The sequence below is a fragment of the Erythrolamprus reginae genome, chromosome 2, assembly GCF_031021105.1.
Source record: "Erythrolamprus reginae isolate rEryReg1 chromosome 2, rEryReg1.hap1, whole genome shotgun sequence".
Classification (NCBI taxonomy): Eukaryota; Metazoa; Chordata; class Lepidosauria; order Squamata; family Dipsadidae; genus Erythrolamprus; species Erythrolamprus reginae.
In genome coordinates, this window is record NC_091951.1 from 195,956,873 (window position 1) to 195,977,871 (window position 20,999).

Genomic DNA, 20,999 nt, shown 5'->3' on the forward strand with positions numbered 1-20,999 from the left:
GAAACAATTTATATCTAGGATGCGAGGGGTCGTAAATATTTTCACCGCCCTCTTTTTACTCGTGCAGTATACAGGTCCTCAATTGAAGGCAGGTTGGTAGAAATAGTTTTTTTCTGTGGTTCTGATTATCCTCTGACGTCTGTGTCTGTTGCAAATAATGGAATCAAAACCTGTGCTTATTTACATTATGGCCTTTACTTTTAGGCAAGCAAGCTATCAAGATGTTATTATTTATTATTATTATTATTTATTAGATTTGTATGCCATGTAGTCAGGTCCAAATATGACACAGGAATCAAGTTATCTTAGCAAGCATAAGCACATTCAGAAATCCCTTTGCTTCTTGATAATGTTGGCTAGAGGCTGAGTCGGTTTGATACACTTGGTACCCGGGTACCAAAAGCAGATGAGACAATCAATCCAAGGAGATTTTTCAATCATAATATTCCTCCTGATGGCTCCATTCATGGAGGAACTTGCCTCTGATAACCAGTCATTGAAGTAGGAAGTCATAGTTGCTCTCATATCCTGCCTGACTCTTTCCAATAGCACCAAGGGGTGCCAGGAGATAATTCAGCTACACAAATGGTGGCTGTTAAGGCTTCCCACTTACCATAGGCTATAACAAAGTTCCCATCCAATACAATAATTGGAGATGGAGCCAGCTATTATGACTCCCCGCCTCAAAATTGGAGTCTCCTTGGGGATTCATGGTGGAGTCATTGATGCTGAATTAGCTTTATAATGCACTTTTTTTTAACTATATTGTTTTTTGTGCTATTTTTATTTTTATACACAACAATTGCATCTGCAAATTATTTAGCTGGTGTTGGCCTTTATACGCATCAGGTTCTTCCCAAGAATGTCAGATGTCGTAATGTATTGGCGTAATATGTGTGCCGTCCAACTAATGTGGCCTTTTGTAATTGACAGACGGAAATTTTGTCAATTTTCTAAATGCTGGCCAAAGTTTTTTGGGTAAGGCATCCAATGTGCTGATCACCACCATGGCCAGTTTATGCTACAATCTTTCAACTCTGGTGGAAGGTCTTAAGCATAAAACGTATCAGGAAAGACTTAATGAACTCAATCTGTATAGTCTGGAGGACAGAAGGAAAAGGGGGGACATGATCGAAACATTTAAATATGTTAAAGGGTTAAATAAGGTTCAGGAGGGAAGTGTTTTTAATAGGAAAGTGAACACAAAAACAAGGGGACACAATCTGAAGTTAGTTGGGGGAAAGATCAAAGGCAACATGAGAAAATATTATTTTACTGAAAGAGCAGTAGATCCTTGGAACAAACTTCCAGCAGACGTGGTTGGTAAATCCACAGTAACTGAATTTAAACATGCCTGGGATAAACATATATCCATTGTAAGATAAAATACAGGAAATAGTATAAGGGCAGACTAGATGGACCATGAGGTCTTTTTCTGCCGTCAGTCTTCTATGTTTCTATGTTTCTATTTTTCAGTGTTCTGATCTTGAGTACTTTGTGATCTTCTCCCATTCTTTGTCTTTCTCTATCCCTCCTGGTATTACCACACATCAATTATCCACACCTTTTCCTCTTTTTAACCACAGTTACATGCCCAGACTTTATCAGTTTCTATTTAGAAATCCCACACTATTATTATTGATTCAGGCAGTCTGATTGGATTGAGGCAGTGAATAAATGCCATAACTAGATAAATATAAATCCGGGTGACATTTGTGTGGAAACTTAACCAAATTAAACGTCTTGTAGCAAAATCCTATAATGTGCTCAAATTGACATTTTTGCAAATTTGGTTTATTCAAGTTTAACCAACTTCTCCCCTTCCAACAAACCAACCCCAATTTAGAATGCTCATGTTAAGAAAAAAATATATACTCATGCATGCAGGGAAAAAATATCTGGACCAACTTAGTGCTGGTAAAATATCCTAAGTAGCAAGAAAATACTTACAAGTTAAGGATGTTTCTGTGTAAGTGATGCTTAGACTCACACAACTGGCTAGGAAAGACTGTATTAAGAGAACCATAGTTAAAAAGAATAGGCTGGCATTGACCCATGAAAAGCTGGATAACTAAGCATTAAAGATCACTGGTGAGCTGAGATGTACAATATAGCATTTCCCTTAGGCGTTATAAGAATTATTTCTGATGTAGCTAGGCATATAGGTTATCACATGCCAATTTTATGCAAAAGAGAGTCCTCATGATACTATCTAATAGTATTTGGGTGCATGTCCGTTCTTCATTTTTCCTTTAATTTACTTCAGGAGAAAGAGGGAGGGAGAGAGAGAGAGCGCACATACATAAACAGAATACACAGGGCTGAATGAATGTCTAATTGCCTTCCATCTTGTCTTTCTGTGCCTAACAATGAAACAATCTTAAGCTCATGCATTTCAACTAATGTGGGGAAAATAGATATAAATTGCCTTAGAGTCAAGTCAGATGTTTACATTTTTGGGGATACAAGAATAGTCAATCTCTTCTATCAACATTATATGTTAATGGTTCCCCCCCTCTAATCCATCTATATTAATAAACAAAGGGAAAGAGGGGGAGGAATGGAAAAAGCAACAAAATGAGAGGCATGCTGAATTGTACTTAAGTTTCTAACCTCATGAAGTTGATTATCCTCTTTATCTCCGAGCAGTGAAAAAATTGACTTGTCTATTTCTGCACATTGATGGATGGTAAGGAAACCAAGATCTTACAATGAATTTTTTTTAACATATATGTGTATACATGCACAGGCGCGCACCCAACACCCATATGAATCCCAATGCATCCATGATTTTCATGGCCAAACTTTTTCAACACTACGTTTCTCCTTTCTTTTTCCTCTGTCCTCTCTCCATTATTATTTGGAAAACTTCCTTTCAAAATAAAATCCCATTTCCCATGCAACATTCAAACCGCAATTTAAGATTGGGTTATTTTATTTCTTATTATTATTTTGCTTCTTCCAGCAATTGGCATGAACACTGGAACCATCAGAAACCATATGGAAGTTAGCCCAACTATCCACAAAAGCTGCAATCTATCACAAATTTTCCCACACTTCCTTAACATTCAAAAATATTTCTACCTATGTGCATACAGCTGCTAAACATGCGGAGATCTTCAAATTTAGTTTGGCAACTGCTTAGAGGCAAGATATCTCTGAAAGATTGCCTTCTCCCATGTGCAACTAGAGCATGTTTATTGTTTATTGTTTATTGCTTGTTGTGTGTTGTTTGTTGTGTACTGTGTATTGTTTGTTGTTTGTTATTAGTCATTATTTTTAATAAATTATTAATTTTTTATTTTTTATTTTTATTTTTATTACTTATTATTACTTATTTGTTGTTTATCGCAGTTCTGGGCTGCTCATCTCCTTCAAAGCGGGACTGTGGGTGCTGTGCAGTGCAATATCAAAATACAAAACAGTACTTTGAGAATTTAAATGTTTAAATTTAAAATTAAAGACCTAGTCAATTACAAATTTGTAAAACGTTTTGAAGAGGCAGGAAAATATTCAAGGAGCCAATTTTATTTTATAAAATCCCTTTCTTTTTTACTGCCCCGTAATCCCTGAATTTGGAGGAAGGGGCACAACTGGTTCAAGGAGGCAATTTAATCCCTGTTAAAAATTGTGTGAAGAAAGCCAAGGGAGGCGTCATGTGGCACCACTCAATCCCACAACTGCATAATCCTTTGGGTTCCCCATGCCAAGGCCGAAGAGCCATGTTTTGACCTCTTTTCAAAAGGTCGGGGGAATGTGGGCCCACCTCACCTTCAAGGAAAGGATATTCCATAATACAGGGGCAGTGGCAGAAAAAGCTGTCTTCCTAGATCCCAACAGTCAGAATTCTTTGACTGACGGGTTCTGCAATGCACCTTCCCTGCCTGATGGGCTGGGACAGATTGATGAGATGGGACAAAGCCCGTTCTGTAGGTAGCCTGGCCCCATCCCACATAGGACTTTAGCCCCACATCACATAGGACTTTCCTGCATTCCTCTGAGGCATTCCTGAAAGGTCCTGCTATCTCTTCCCACCACAAAGAACTGATTGGCCAGTAGATATGTGGGGGGATAAGAACATCATTCCTGCTTCATTGGACTCTTGTGAGTGTTTTTGTTATTAATTTAAATTTAAATTTAATGTATTAGATTTGTATGCCGCCCTTCTCCAGAGACTCGGAGTGGCTCACAACAATAACAAGAATGTAAACAAATCTAATACATTTAAAAAACATCTAAAACCCATTATTAAAACCATACAACACACACCATACATAAATAATATAAACCCAGGGGTTATGCTTGATTTGATTGAAAGACTGTTGCATCAGATTGGTATTTGTTTTGCTGTGATTTCCTAATGCTGTGTTCTTTTAAAAAAATGAAGTTCAAATTGGACCTGCTTGCAAAATATGCTTGCCCTTAATATTAACTAATTAGAAGTTAAATAATAATACAGTACTCTTATGAAATAACAGTCAGCTCAAAGCTCCTTAGTTACTTCGCATACAAATATTGAATCTTGGCTCTACAATTAAAGAGAGAGAGAGAAGTGATATACAGTGTGGGCAAAATAAGAACACATTTTTTTTTTCTGTCATTGTCATCATCATTCTTTGGTTCTTAAATTATCAGGAGCTCTACTAAATTCTAAAGAAATTCTACTAAATTCACAAGAGGGCACACATCAAACTCCGAGATCACAGATAAACACTTTGAATCTCCCCAACTCCTTTTGAGAAGCTACAGCTCTCACGATTCCCTGGAAATCCATCTTAATAGTTATGGGATGCAAAGTCCAAAATATAAAGTTTCAAGTTGCCTGCCCAATAATTCCTTCAGGGAAATGGTGAAGGAAATGGCGATAGGAAAGGAAAATTGGAAGTATATTGGAACCAATGGTGCTTCAATGATGGATAATTTGCATTTTTTTAATTCTCTCAAAGACTGCAAATGCTTTCATATGCCAAAACTATATTTTTTTAAAAAAGAAAAAAGAAAAATACTCTAGATTTCTTTCTTCTTTGAGCATGTTGGAGGTTTTTATTTTCAATTTTTTAATACCGCATTGTTAGCTCTTTTCTAATTCCTACCCTAATACATTTCACTGTTAGAAACAATGCTCAAAATTTCAGCACTCTGGAAAACCAAGTTTGTTGGGATTCATCATAAAAATGAGAAACTAGAGGAATCTTGATCTGATCCAACATGCATTTCTGATATTCTTAAACATCCATTCCTGATTTAATGACTTCTAGATGAACCCAGGCTATTGTTCAGATTGTCATCTCAAGGCATCACAGCCAGTGAAGGGCTACCAAATTTTTTACTACCACACTGTGGGCGTGGCTTATACAGGATGCCCTGCATTTTCTTTCAATATCTTTCAGTGAAAATTGAGTGCTCTAGGGTGGAGCTCCATTTTTGCTATGCTGCTGCGTGTCAACCCCCCTCCCCGTCCAGGCAGTAGCACACCCCTGATAACAATTAATACAGATTGCCAGCTTGGGAAGACTATTCCTAAACAAGAATGCATGTTCAAGGTCACTTAATCCGAATTAGCTAAATTTGAGTTTTCAGTTTTTCTCAATTGACATGTTAGAACACCATTCTATACCCTTCGAGTTAGGCCAAGTCAAAAAAAAAGACAGAAGGGAAAGCTTGTTTATTGCTGTAGGGGCTATTAACAAAACCCTCTAATGGGGATGGGTTTAGAAATAGGAAATTTAATATATAGACAATATTGATGAAGATAGCTAGCTAGATAGCTAAATAGATTATAGCTAGATAGCTAGCTAGATAGCTAGACAGACAGACAGATAGACAGACAGATGACAATAGATAATAAATTTTGAAAATGTGTCTAAAAGTCAAGGCGAAGCTGTTCTTTTCTGCAAACTTTCTACTTTCCTGGACTCAGTAATAATTTGACCACTCTCATCTCCTTCTCAAGGTCAGAGCTACGTTTTACAATCTTTAACAGAGATAGAGAATCTGTCATCTCCATGAACTACAACATCCAGCATTCTTTACTTCTGGATCAATTTTGGGTTATGGATTCATGAAGATTTGGATGGAAAGGGATTGTTTTAAAAAGAAAAGAAAAGAAAAAGAAAGCCTTCTAGATTTACTCTCCCTCTAGCTAAAGTTATGCTGGTGCACCACAAGGCTTCCAATTATTTTCTCCAAAATTGAAAGTCGGGCAACTCTTAAGTTACCATCATGTAAAAGTAAAAAGTGATGTGGTGAACCACTTTGAGGTCTGCTGCCAAAGAAAAGGAAGTAGAGTGGCGGAGTGAGGTGTAATTCAAAGTGACACAGCAAAATCATTGATAACGTATGCATATACTCATTAACTTTATATAGATGTAGGGTTATGGAATTGTTTTGCCACACTTACTTTAAGCTATACTGGCTGTTTTTATTTATCCATTCATCCAATTTGCATAATTAACTATCTCACATTTATGACATTTGTTCACAGATAAAAACAATCCGACAAAATACAAATATAAGTTACCCACTTTAAAACCAAATTAACAACCCAATTAGGGAACTAAAACAAAAACTGAGAATCATAAAAAGCAAGCAAGCCCAAGTCATGGATTCTTTCAAATAGCTACTAACCATAATTGGATTCCTAAATAAGTTGACAGAACTATGTCTTTAGACTGCATTAGAGTTTTTGGAAAGGCAAGCAGGATTGGTGCCAATCTCACCTCCAAAGGGTAGCCTCTCCTTCTGGGTCTTGTCACATAACATTCCTGTAACTTGCTTTTCTTTTATTTGGCAATTTATGTATTCTCTCTCTCTCTCTCTCTCTCTCTCTCTCTCTCTCTCTCTCTCTCTCTCTGTGTATGTGTGTGTGCCTTCAAGTTTGTCTTGATTTTTGGCGACTGCCTAGGTAAATATCTGTGGATTTCTTGCACAACTTTCACAACTTTTTTTGCCTCTTTCTAAGGCCAAGAGAAAGTGACTGGCCCAAGGCCACTCAGCTGGTTTTGTGCCTATAACTCAAGGTGTCTTGGTTTCTAGACTGGTACCTTAATCAAACCAAACTGGCTCTTCATCAAATTGAACTTACTCAGTAATTGCATTTTTGAGAATACATACATGACCATGAGAATACAAGCAATGACATGACTTGGCGATATGTCCCAAAGGTGTTTTTTCAAGAGGCAACAGGATTTTCTGGTTTTTCTTGGAAGATGTATTGCTTCTTTTCCAAGATAAGATTCCGCTCAGAGCTGAAGACGTTTCTTGAATAAGAAGTGAAATGTCTTCAAAGAAAAATCGGAAAGTCCAGTTGCTTCTGGAAAAAGCACCTTTGGGACAACCATGACCTGGATGACTGAGAATCTCCATAGACTTGACAATACCCTGTTTTGTTTTTCTGTGTTACCTTGCCTTTGCTATCATCTAGTCCCGCAGCCAATGGCAAGGCCTTAATGCCTCCCATATTAAAGTGGTGTTTTCTCCCTTATTCTAACAGAATCTAAAAGCAGTCTCAGCAGCCAGTGCAATATCAGTTAGGCTTTGTCACTCCCTGTAGCAGAGGGAAATTAGCTGACTTCAGCGACTCAGGGCAAAAACAAGGCAGGGTAGAATAATGGAGAGCAAATAGCCCTTTTCATGGTGATACATTTTATTCCCTTGCGAGGATAAAGATAGATAAAAAGTACTTTTAATTCAACAGTAGGTTTTAGAGGTGATGGGCCTACTTCAGGTTTGTGAGATCTACTCATTAGGACCTTGAGTTGTAGCCGCTGAAACCTGATGCAGAAGACAAACGCTTAGCACTGAATATTTCTGCATGAAATGTTCCTCATGAGAACCTTGCTAAATTTTGCTCCTAGTTTTCCAAAGTCTTTTACATTTTAACTCTTTCATTTGGGAGTCAGACTCATTTTATTGTTGCTTTTACTGAATAATTAGGAGATGATTTATTGGTGTTTACCTAGAAATCTACCGTTAGTTCGAGCTAAAGCAACTTTTTTTTGCAGCAAGAAGTCATAAGAGAAACAAGGTTTTCTTGAATAGGTCTGTCACGGACTCAGAACCAAAATATTGGGAGATAAATTCCATCCATTAAATATGGGATAATATGCATGTTTCCATAATACTTTTTTCCCAATCTGGTACTCTCCAGAGGTATGACTACAATTCCTAACAGAGATTGGGAAAAGCTGATCCTTACTATGTGGTAGTAGTAGAAGTAGTAGAATTCTTTATTGGCCAAGTGTGATTGGACACACAAGGAATTTATCATTGGTGCCTATGCTCTCAGTGTATATAAAAGAAAATATACATTTGTCAAGAATCATGAGGTACAACACTTAATGATTGTCATAGGGGTCAAATAAGCAATGAAGAATCAATCAATATTAATAAAAATCTTAAGCAACAAGTTACAGTCATACAGCCATAAGTGGGAGGAAATGGGTGATAGGAATGATGAGAAAAAACTACTAGTAATAGTGCAGATTTAGTAAATAGGTTTGACAGTGTTGAAGGAATAATTTGTTTAGCAGAGTGATAACGTTCGGGGAAAAACTGTTCTTGTGTCTAGTTGTCTTGGTGTGCAGTACTCTGTAGTGAGGGTAGGAGTTGAAACATTTTATGTCCAGGATGTCAGGGGTCAGTAAATATTTTCACCGTCTTTTTGACTCGTGCAGTGTACAGGTCCTCAATGGAAGGCAGATGGGCAGCAATTGTTTTTTCTGCAGTTCTAATTATCCTCTGAAGTTCAGATGATTGTACAGTATATTATCCAGAAGATTGTTAGTATCATCAGTTAAGAGAACTTGTGTTTTACATCCATTCAATAGAAATTAGTATTATTGTGGTTGAAACTCTTGGAAAAGAATCCCGTCCCAACTGTTAAAAAAGCGAATTCAAAAACCATGTTTAGATTTTTAAAAGACCCTACAATAAAAAGGTAATGATAATATGTTTCTGTTTATCTACATATACCATTTAGATGACCAGTTAGTTAGAAAGTGACAATTTTAACAAGCTGTGTCAAATGAAACAGAATGGACTGGGTTTGTAGATTGACTCCTGTTTAACTATACCTACCTTCAACTTTTTGAAAAAGCTACTGTCAATTCTCTTTAAGTTCAACTGTGAAGAACAAACCTGCAATCTAGTAGACTTCAGGGAACTACAACTCCCATCATCCCTTATGTTAGCTATTCATTTATTTATTTACTCATTGATTCATTCAGTTTTCATTGTATTGGCTTGGGCTCCTAGACATCAAATCTACCAACATTTGCATTTACTCTGCATAACAAGAGGAAGCTACGTGATGCCCTCCAGATGTTTTGAACTTCAACTTCCACAAACTCCAGCTAGCATGGCCAATGGCAAAAGAATGTGGGGTTTTAATCTGAAACATCTGGAAGACACCAGGTTGCCTGTTTTACAGGGTGGCAAAATAGAGATCAGGAGTTGGAGTGACTGAATTAAGCATTAGTATTTGAGGCCCCGGAAAGCTAAGAAACACTGTTCTTTTTGGGTTAAAGGGAATTTAATTTGATGTCGGTCTTTTGAAATATCTGGGGCAGGGACTGTGACCAATTCATTGCCTATTTGCCGATGATTCTAAAGTGTGCAATAGGGTTGATATTCCTGGAGGCGTCTGTAATATGGTAAATGATTTAGCTTTACTAGATAAATGGTCAAAGCAATGGAAACTGCAGTTTAATGTTTCCAAATGTAAAATAATGCACTTGGGGAAAATGAATCCTCAATCTGAGTATTGTATTGGCAGTTCTGTGTTAGCAAATACTTCAGAAGAAAAGGATTTAGGGGTAGTGATTTCTGACAGTCTCAAAATGGGTGAACAGTGCAGTCAGGCGGTAGGGAAAGCAAGTAGGATGCTTGGCTGCATAGCTAGAGGTATAACAAGCAGGAAGAGGGAGATTGTGATCCCACTGTATAGAGCGCTGGTGAGACCCCATTTGGAATACTGTGTTCAGTTCTGGAGACCTCACCTACAAAAAGATATTGACAAAATTGAACGGGTCCAAAGACGGGCTACAAGAATGGTGCAAGGTCTTCAGCATAAAACGTGTCAGGAAAGACTTAATGAACTCAATCTGTATAGTCTGGAGGACAGAAGGAAACGGGGGGAATTGATCGAAACATTTAAATATATTAAAGGGTTAAATAAGGTCCAGGAGGGAAGTGTTTTTAATAGGAAAGTGAACACAAGAACAAGGGGACACAATCTGAGATTAGTTGGGGGAAAGATCAAAAGCAACATGAGAAAATATTATTTTACTGAAAGAGTAGTAGATCCTTGGAACAAACTTCCAGCAGACGTGGTAGATAAATCCACAGTAACTGAATTTAAACATGCCTGGGAGAAACATAGATCCATCCTAAGATAAAATACAGAAAATAGTATAAGGGCAGACTAGATGGACCATGAGGTCTTTTTCTGCTGTCAGACTTCTATGTTTCTATGTTTCTATGTATACTGTCTAGCATGAATTCAAGCAAGAATCCTGAGAACCAATTGGTATTTTGGCATTGGGAGATATTAAATGAGAAATTGACAAGGTGTACTTTAGAAGTACAAATTCAGAACTGTCCAAAGAAGACTTTCAACATTGTTAGGGACAGAAGCTAGAAATTATTAAATATATGGCGAGCATCCATGTTAATGACTTTGGGTCAATTTAATTTAAGCGGAATGACATTGGAATTTTGTATTGAGCTTGCCCAGTTTTCAGCATATGGCCTCCAGTTTTCACCTCAAAGCCAATGGCAGCCCTTTGCCCCACTACAAAGAGCCATAAATTCTGGCCATATGTGGTTCTCATTACAAGACATAATTTCTGTATAAAACTGCCCCTAAAATTAGCAATTGTTGAGGTATCTCAGCTATTTGTTCCTAAGCCCTCACTGCTGAAACCTCTTCAGGACCAATTTCCCGTATGTTGGTTGAGAAACTGCAGGCAGATCCATTCCAGTTCATATCCTGGGACTTCAGCCAGCTGATTGATCGTTGCACTGTTGGGGGGAGAAATAGAATCAAGACTAATCAGAAAATTAGGTGCTAGAGAGAGTGTGTATATATGTGTGTTTGGGGAGGAGGCACCAAGAAGCATTACAGGGAGACACATTCCTACCCTTGTGGTACATTCACTCAACCTTTCCCCCTTTTTTGTATTCTTTGAAAAAACTTCCAGGAATCTGGGAAGGAAGGAGGGAAGGAAGGAAGGAAAATAGGGAGGGAGTATGGGGGGAGGGAGGGAGGGAAGGAAGGAAGGAGGGAGGAAGGGAAGGAGGGAGGAAAAGAGGGAGGGAGTATGGGGGAGGGAAGGAAGGAGGGAGGGAGGAAGGGAGGGAGGAAAAGAGGGAGGGAGTATGGGGGGAGGGAAGGAAGGAGGGAGGGAGGGAGGGAGGAAGGAAGGAAGGAGGAAGGAGGAAAAGAGGGAGTATGGGGGAGGGAAGGAAGGAAGGAGGGAGGAAGGGAGGAAGAGAGGGAGGGAGGGAGTATGGGGAGGGAGGAGGAAGGAAGGAGGGAGGAGGAAGGAAGGAAGGAGGAAGGAGGAGGAGAAGAGGAGGGAGTATGGGGCAGGGAAGGAAGGAAGGAGGGAGGAAGGGAGGAAAAGAGGGAGGGAGTATGGGGGGGGGAGGGAGGGAGGAAGGGAGGAAGGAAGGAGGTTATGTTATATTATGACTGACCTAGCTTGTCTTAGTTTATTGCTGTTTAATTTGTATGCAAGTTCTGGAGTTTTGAGATTCCACACTTTTAGATCTCATTAGTAAACATGTCTTTAAAAACCCAATTGGGGGAAGTGTTCTCAAGCAGGGCAGGAGCTAATAAAAATAAACCCAATTTTTAAATGATGTGAAATGGAAGTGCTCAGTCTTTCAAGGAAATTAAGCTGTGTCAGAACAGAAGACAGTCAGTTTGATCCAGGGCTTAAAGAATTGGACTAGGAGTGTGGGAACCTGAGTTTTACCCCTGTCTTAGATGGAGAAACCAAATGAGAGCGGGCAAATCAGTCTTTCTCAACCGTAAAGGAGATGGCAATGGGAAACTACTAAAAATGCCACCAAGAAAACTGCCTAGATTTAATCATGCAATTACCAGGAGACAGGGTTGATTTGAAGATCATAAACGAACAAAGTAAAATAGGAAGACTGTATGCAGAAAAGCAAATAATTTATGTTCTCATAGAAACATAGAAGATTGACGGCAAAAAAAGACCTCATGGTCCATCTAGTCTGCTCTTATACTACTTCCTGTATTTTATCTTAGGATGGATATATGTTTATCCCAGGTATGTTTAAATTCAGTTACTGTGGCTTTACCAACCACGTCTGCTGGAAGTTTGTTCCATGCATCTACTCTTTCAGTAAAATAATATTTTCTCATGTTGCTTCTGATCTTTCCCCCAACTAACCTCAGATTGTACCCCCTTGTTCTTGTGTTCACTTTCCTATTAAAAACACTCCCCTCCTGAACCTTATTTAACCCTTTCACATATTTAAATGTTTCGATCATGTCCCCCCTTTCCCTTCTGTCCTCCAGACTATACAGATTGAGTTCCTTGAGTCTTTCCTGATATGTTTTATGCTTAAAACCTTCCACCATTCTTGTAGCCCGTCTTTGGACCCATTCAATTTTATCAATATCTTTTTGTAGGTGAGGTCTCCAGAACTAAACACAGTGTTCCAAATGTGGTCTCACCAGCACTCTATACATACTATTCTCTATTCTTTTCTCTACCCCCAAGGCGAAGTTTTGACTGGGCCTTCTTTAAGATGTATTTTTATAATTTGTTTCTGCTAGAAAATATCAGGCAGACCAGGCAAATAATTTCACAAGACCTCTAACTTGACAATATTTTAACAGATTACAAAAATCAGGGCAGATTTTCATGTCAGCAACAAGAGGACAGAGCCCTTTCGTTTTACAAGTACAGTGAAGACAAGACAGGGTATTCTTAGAAAAAAGACTCTTTTTAAACCTTTTACTGGAAATGAACAAGGCTGAGTTCTTAGACAAACTTTGTGCCATGAGACTGATCCTTCTAATGACGCAATCACCAAAAGTTTGTGAATGCGGGGAATCTCAATCTATGCCCATCATTTCCATGAAGAAGACATTTCCGTTTCTTACTCTAAAATAGTGCAAAGAAGAAAGAGGAGGAGATTTGCCTTGCGCGACCTTGTCTAAGACCTTGGCAACTTTAAGACTTGTGGGCTTCAATTGCCAGAAATTCCTCAGCCAGCTTTGCCTCAGCTTGGCCTAAGACACTAGCCGGGAATATTGTTTGCATAGAAGTCACAAGTATTTCAAGATGAACTTATTTTTGTCATTTCAGAATGGAAACCAAAACACAGCCTTGCTTTTGAAATTCACCCTTATCCAAATTTCATCAAGCAGCTTCTTTAAGACTTTTCAGATAATTTTGTTTACTACTATACACACTTACAAAATTGCATACAATGAAACATGCTGAAAAGAAATTGCAGGTATTTCAACCAATAAAATGCATTTTATTTAAGAAACATTTGCAAGGAATGCAGGTGGAACAATCTTGTTACAGAAATGCAAATGAGGGATGAGTAGGCCCAATTCGTTTTTGTTTCATTTTTTTAAAATCTCAAATGACTGACGAAGCAGGGCCAACAGCCCCTGCAATAGTTGCATTTTCTTCACCTTTGTCTATAAAATAGGCAAGACGTGTTTTTAAATATCTGAATTAATATCTATCTTTAGGAAGAATTCAAGGAAGAAGAAAAAATACAAATATGCGTGGCCTTGCACCAGGTCTTGTAGGGAAAGAGGGGCGAGTACAAGTGCACTAGAGTGCCTTCCGTCCCCTGTCCTATTGCTCTCCTATATCTCCTATACCTTTCTTCTATTCCTATATCTCTTCTTCTATTCTTTCATTGATATGTTCTATTACTATACCTTCTTTTCTATTATTTCTTAGATATATTTTACTATAAGTATCTTACTATGTATTTTACTATGTGTATATAGATATATACTCACTAAAACCCTCATTGTATATTGGACAAAATATATATAAAAAATAAAAAATAAAAATAAAAAAAATAAAAAAAATAAAAAAATAAATGAAAAAAATCTGAAACAAGGCAACAAAGGCAGGCTCAGCCAAAGCTCTGTGTATTATTTTAAAATGACCTAATTATAGTGGACAAATCCCTCTATTAAAAAAAGAACATTTGCCATCCACATACAAGTGGTGCTCAGAATAGAATAGAATAGAATTTATTGGCCAAGTGTGATTGGACACACAAGGAATTTGTCTTTGGAGCATATACTCTCAGTGTACATAAAAGAAAAGATACATTTGTCGAGAATATGTGATACAACACTTAATGATTGTCATAGGGGTCAAATAAGCAATGAAGAAACAATATTAATAAAAATCTTAGGATACAAGCAACGAGTTACATTCCTACAGTATTTTAAATTTTAAAGTCATCACACTTAGAAACACAGAGAATTCTTCCCACCCACGACATACACTGTCCTCCTAATCTGGATGGAATCTCAACATCTCTTTCTAATTTGCCCCACTATCATTTTCATCATCTTTGCTTCTGTTTTCTAGGGCAAGGAAGGTGAGAGATTTTTTTTTTTTTTTGCTTTCCGTCAGATCTTTGACAAGGTAGCCGAGTTTGGAGTAGACTAAGGAAGAAAATCAACCTGACAGAAATCTACTACTTCTCCCCCACCCCTTTTCTTTCTCCTCAACCTTGTTGGGTTCACCAAAAATAAGGAATGGTCTACAAATCCTGCACTGGTGAAACCATCACAATTCAAACCAGTCATATTATACGACATTAAATTTGAAATTTAAAATGCAAGATTAAAATATGTACAAATTGAAGAGATCTTGCTCAGAAGCTAGAAACAATAATTGTGTTCTGTCGCGCTACCATCAGATCCTCAAATATATGCTGGCCAGGATACAAAGGGAAAGTATACATATGTGTTTGTTGTCTGCATGTCACCACAACAGCAAAGAACAGAAGTCAACCGAGAGTCCCATTTGTTTAGTGTCTGGATCTTTTTAAATTATTTTAACAGAGGTATACAAACACAACCATTTAAAAGCATTGGACAGTGTGTGACATATCTGTTTCCTATTTCTTATTGTGCTCTATCCATATTACCAATATAACTATTATTTTACACAATATATATATGCTGCTCAAAAAAAATAAAGGGAATACTGAAATAACACATCCCAAATCTGAATGAATGAAATATTCTCATTGAATACTTTGTTCTGTACAAAGTTGAATGTGTGCAACAGCAGGTGAAATTGACTGTCAATCAGTGTTGCTTCCTAAGTGGACAGTTTGATTTCACAGAAGTTTGATTTACTTGTGTTACATTGTGTTGTTTAAGTGTTCCCTTTATTTATTTATTTTTGAGCAGTATACATTGATCTTACTTTGGTATTTCTTTTTATTACACTTTTCTTTTAGTTCCAAATCTTTATTCTGTAGAACCTGTAGAACAATAGAACCTATTCCAACATTCATAATATTCTGACTCATCTTTATTTTTATGTCCAGTTAGTTTGTCCATTTCTGCACAGATTTCTATTCTATTCTGTTATTTTTCTATTGTCTTCTTCAGTAAGTATCCTTTCACCTTTCCACTGTTGCAACGGCGGGGCGTCTCTGGATCTTGTTGTACCCCTACGCAGTTTATTCAATGATTTCCATACTTCCCGGCTTTCATCAGACCAGGTGCCAGCTCCTCTGTTAGTTTCGCTCAGAGTTGGATCTTTGTAGCTTTCCGTAGCATTCCTGCCTCCCGTTTCAGAGGCTTCCGAAACAGAATCAGTTGGAAAGCTAAGAAAGAAGGCCATTGCGAAAACATATATGAACCAACCAAGTGGGACTAGGAAGGCATGTCAGGCCCCAAAGCATAGTTGGTCGTTGATCCCAACCCCCCTCAACGGCAGAAAAATTGGAAGTCTTTTCAGGATAGCCATTTGCATTTTATCTGAAGCTATCGACATTGCTTTCTCTTGCCCATAACTCCCACAGCAGGAGACGGGCTCAGCAACCGCTTTTAAGTCCACGTGTTAACATGTCGACATGGAAGATCCATGACGGGTTCCCCAGATGTCTTTTTTCTTGACTTCAAAGCAGCTATGAGGCACTGTTAATTTGATCAGAGAAACAAGGGATGGGTGGGGGAAGCAGGAGGTGGTTAACCCCTTTCCTACCCTGCTGTTTTCCTGATAGGAAGCACCAAGGGATGGATAGAAATTGAGTGGAGATCCTGAGTTGGATATAACAGAAAAGGGTTAACCCCATCCGCTTCCAGCAGCCATCCCCTGATCAGAACTGGTAATTCTACGGATGTTCTGAAGTCAAGCATAACATTCTGGGATATCTGGTCAGAGTTATCATGCATAGCTGGACCCCAAAGGCCAAAATAGAATAAATCAAATTATTCACCCCCCTCCCAAAGCCCTATATTATAATCAGAAGGATCAGTCCTAGCTTTGAGTCCTAAAAGAGAAGAGGGGTGGGGGAGTTAACCTTTTCTTTCTTGTAATGGCCTTTAGGAAAATATATTTTCTGCCATTAGAAGTAACCAAAGGATGCAGCACATTAGCAGTTCATCAGTTTGTTGACATCTTTTACATGCGGTGAAATAGCTCCCGATTTCCTGGAGTATATTTTAGTTCATTATTGGGATTTGTGGGCAGGTGGGGCGGGGGAAAAAAAGAACCAGTTATCAAAATGGGGGGGGACCCTCAAAAGCAACCAGGGCTGATATTTTGGCAATCATAGGGAGTAACAATTCAAATTTGCTAAAGGTAGGGAAAAGGGAAGGAAGGAAGGAAGGAAGAGAAAGTAAAGGAAATAAAGAAAATAATAAATAAATAAATGAATAAAGAAAGAAGGAAAGAAAGAACGAGGAAGGAAGGAAGGAAGGAAGGAAGGAAAAGAAAGGAAAGGAAAGGAAAGGAAAGAAACGAAGAAAAAAGAAAAAAGAGAAAGAGAAAGGAAGGAAGGAAGGAAGATAGAGAGAAAGAAAGAAAGATAGGAAGGGAGGGAGGGAGGGAGGAAGGAAGGAAGGAAATGGGTGGGGTTATTCCAGCAACATAGACCTAGCTTGATCACTGTTTAAAATTTATTAGAACAGTTTATTCTTACTTGCTGCCTTCAGATGTTTTGGTCTCCCCGTGCATCAGCTTTCGACAACATACTAAAACCACACCGTTGTAATGCAAAATACCTGATGAATCCCATGTTGCTTCTTTCTTATCTAGATGAAGCTGCATTTTAACCTTTGATCTGATGCACCCAAACTCATTAAGTGGTTGTCCCTCTAAAGAAGAAAGGATGAATTCTGGGCTTTCTTTCATTGTCTAAATGTTTCAACTACAATCTCATTAACGGTCCTTGGATAGCTTTATATAATGCATTAGAGCGACATGTAATCCTGACAGGGCACGGGGAATAGAATTGGATTGTGGGTACGTTGCACTTGTTAAGAGAATTTAAATGTTAAAAGTAGGGTAGAGTTACATATACTGTACATGCCTAAGTGATCAAATCATTATATATCTAACATCTGGTCTGTGATCTCTGAGAAGCACACCCATTTCAGCTGCTTTCATTTAAATCGAAAAGGAAGTGGAGTTCAAAAAGATCCCCGCTCTCATTTGGAAAGGAGTTTTTTTTAATGTGTTTAATTTCCTCGGGGGCGGGAGGATAACTGGCCCACAATGAGACTGAGTGGCAAGACGGAAGGTGAGGTATTAAATATGTTGGTCACCAGAAGGTGGAACAAAAATACAAAACTTTTATAAAAGTAAAAAAAAAATTGCTAGTAAAGGGAGGAATTGTGATAAAATGTACAATTGTGGCACTCAATAAACCTTAAGCAATGTATTCTCTCTCATTGTGGAATTCTTAGGCAGTTCACATTTGTCTTATCACCAAACGATTTAAGTTTCGCTTTCTGAAGTTCTAGTCCAAACGTTGTTTGGTAATATTGTTTCAATTGAAATTGCAGGCGAGGGAATGGTTATCAATTGCCATTTTTATCCCAGCTATCCATGTAAAAGTTGTTTACAGGACTTATAGAAATGACTTGTTCTTATTACTATTATGGAAAAGCAAAAAGCTGTGATTTGATGCTAATGCCTTATTCCACAGCAACGAGACGGAAGTCAATGCTACTTTTTCTTTTCTTTTCCCTACTTTTCCTCATCTTTTCCCCCTTTCCTCTCTCCCCTCACTGCTCTTTTATTTACTTTTGTGTTTTGCATTTTATAATACCTGATAACCTAATTAAAATGTTTGATGAAGGTTGTATAACGCATCAATTGACAAGAAGGAATGAGTGTGCATTTTTTAACAAAATGAACATTTCTCTGCCTTTTTAAAGAATTAAATTTGCCAGAAGTAAGTTATTTCCTCATCTTCTTCTTTGCACTGCTAGTTTTCTGCGTGCAGGCTGTTTCTATAACTGTATTTTTCCTAACCCTTCACACCAACTATCTACCACCACCACCACAAAAAAAAAACCCCTCTCACATGTTTTGCACCTGGACCTGGTCTTATACCAAAGAGCCACATCTATTATGCTCAAGTTAGGAGGAGAGAGGATTGAATCAGGAAAGATCCTTTCGCGTTGTCACCTTGTCCTATAACCTGGGTTATCTACAGGGCGTGACCAAATAGTTAAGAGAATGGTCACAATGATATGACGCTCAACCATTTTTTTAAAAAGTCCAGTGCACATCAGGGGTGAAATTCAAAATTTCCCCCTATCAGTTCTGTGGGTGTAGCTTGGTGGGCGGGGTGTATCTTGGTGGGCGTGGCTTGGTGGGCATGGCAGGGGAAGGATACTGCAAAATAATAGTAATAATAATAATTTATTAGACTTATATGCCACCCCTCTCCGAAGACTCCATTTCCTCCTCACTCCAGGTGAAGGATACTGCAAAATCTACATTCCCACCCCACTCTGGGGCCAGCCATAAGTAGTATAGATAGTCCCCGACTTACGACGGGGATCCATTTACATGAATATTACATGGCGGCGGCGGCAGTGGCTTCTTCAAGGAACCAACAGCCGGTCCTTCTTGGTGCTGCGTTGCTGCAGCCTCCGAGGCTGCGGGCGCCACCTCTGTTTGGGCGAGGGGATCTCCGTGGTGGGCAGCCTCGGAGGCTACAGCAACTCAGCGCCGAGAAGGACCGGCTGTTGGTCCCTTGGAGCCACCGCCGCCTCCATTTGGGTGAGGGGATCTCTGTGGGATCTCCGAAGCCGCTGCCCACCACGGAGATCCCTTCACCCGAATGGAGGCAGCGGCAGCGGTGGCTTCGAAGCTGTCCCCGGTCGTCATAACAACGAAACGTCATATGTCGGGGACAACGTAACCCAGGGACTACCTGTATTTGCTGGTTCTCTGAACTACTCAAAATTTCTTCTAGCGTAGTGATGGCGAACCTTTTTTCCCTCAGGTGCCAAAATAGTGCACGTGCACACTATCACACGTGTGTGTGTGCTCACACCCATATTCAATGCCCCCCATGTGCCCCTGCTCCCCCTGATAGGCCCATTTTTCACCCTCCCCAGGCTCCAGAGGCTTTCTTGGAGCTTGGGGAGGGCAAAAACGCCCAACCCACACCCCTGGAGGCCCTCCGGAAGCCAAAAATGCCCTCCCAGAGTCTGTGCAAGCGAAAAATCAGCTGACGGGCGCCCACTGGATTATTTTCACCTTCACTAAGAAAACAAACTTAAAGGTTCAAGTTCATTACTGATGCCTCTCTCTGGCTTTCTCTCTTATTTTCTTCTAGGCCTCCTCCGAAAGAAAGCTGGCGAGCCCCACGCTTTTGCCGTTCCCAAGAGCAGCACGTTTATTCAGAAAGTCAGGGCCTGGACCATTCATGCTGCTTCATCGCACTCAAGATACGATCAGCCCTGCCATCTTGGGGTGGGATGGGGGAGACTGGGAGAGGAAAGCCTAAGGCCGATCCAGGATTGAGAGGGCAAGTTTTCCGTATCTGCCTTGGGATGAACTGGGCACCAGATGAGGCAACGGCCTAAAACCTGGCTCGTAACACGCTGATCTCCAACAGGTCTACAAAGAACTCTTTGAAGAGATAATTTATTTTTGAAGTTGCAGGTTAAGCATTCGTTTTCTTTTTGTTAGACCCTCCTGCCTGACACTAACAATTCTTGTACATTTGGCAGTCACCTCCCCAAAGACAGATCTGTTGTTCCCCTGGACGGCTCTCTTTCTTTCCTTACCAGACTGTACAGAGACTGCTGCTTTGCCAAAATCATAGTAATGCCCTAAACCCCAAAGGACTTAAATGCTTTTCATGCAACTTTCCTTCTAACTTCAGCCAGGGGTTAATTTCTAATCAGAGAGCCGCTGTGAAGCTTTACCCCCCCCCCTCTGTCTCTCTGTGTGTCTCTCTCTCCGCCTCTCTCTCTGTGTCTGTCTGTGTCTTCACTCTCTCTCTCTCTCTCTGTGTCTGTCTCTCTCTCTCTGCCTCTCTCTGTTTCTCTCTGTCTCTCTCTCTGTCTCTGTCTGTCTCTCTGTGTCTGTCTGTCTGTCTCTCTCTCTATCAGTCTCTGTCTCTCTGTGTGTCTCTCTCTGCCTCTCTCTGTGTCTGTCTGTCTCTCTCTGCCTCTCTCTGTTTCTCTCTGCCTCTCTCTCTGTCTCTGTCTGTCTCTGTGTGTGTGTCTCTCTCTCTGCCTCTCTCTGTCTGTTAATCTCTATTTTTCTCTCTGTGTGTGTCTCTCTCTTGCCTGTCTCTCTGTCTCCCTCTCCCTCTCTCTCTGTCTCTCTCTCTGTTTCTGCCTCTGTCTGTCAGTCAATCTCTGTCTCTGTTTGTCTGTCTCCTCTCTTTTTCTTTCTCTCAAAAGACATAGTTGCGTATACTGGGAAGCAGGCTTTCTATGGTGTCATTTCATTGCTTCAGATTAAATCTTGGTCCTGGAAAAA

General features: G+C 39.4%; 1 protein-coding gene across 1 annotated transcript in view; it reads left to right on the forward strand.

Annotated features, from left to right (window-relative positions):
* The window catches only part of LOC139158742 (twist-related protein 2-like), a 34,596-nt gene extending 13,597 nt beyond the window's left edge, over nucleotides 1–20,999 (forward strand). The window contains exon 2 of the mRNA XM_070736070.1: nucleotides 19,843–20,999. The gene's annotated coding sequence lies outside the window, so the exon portion shown is untranslated. The remainder of the gene's footprint in view (nucleotides 1–19,842) is intronic.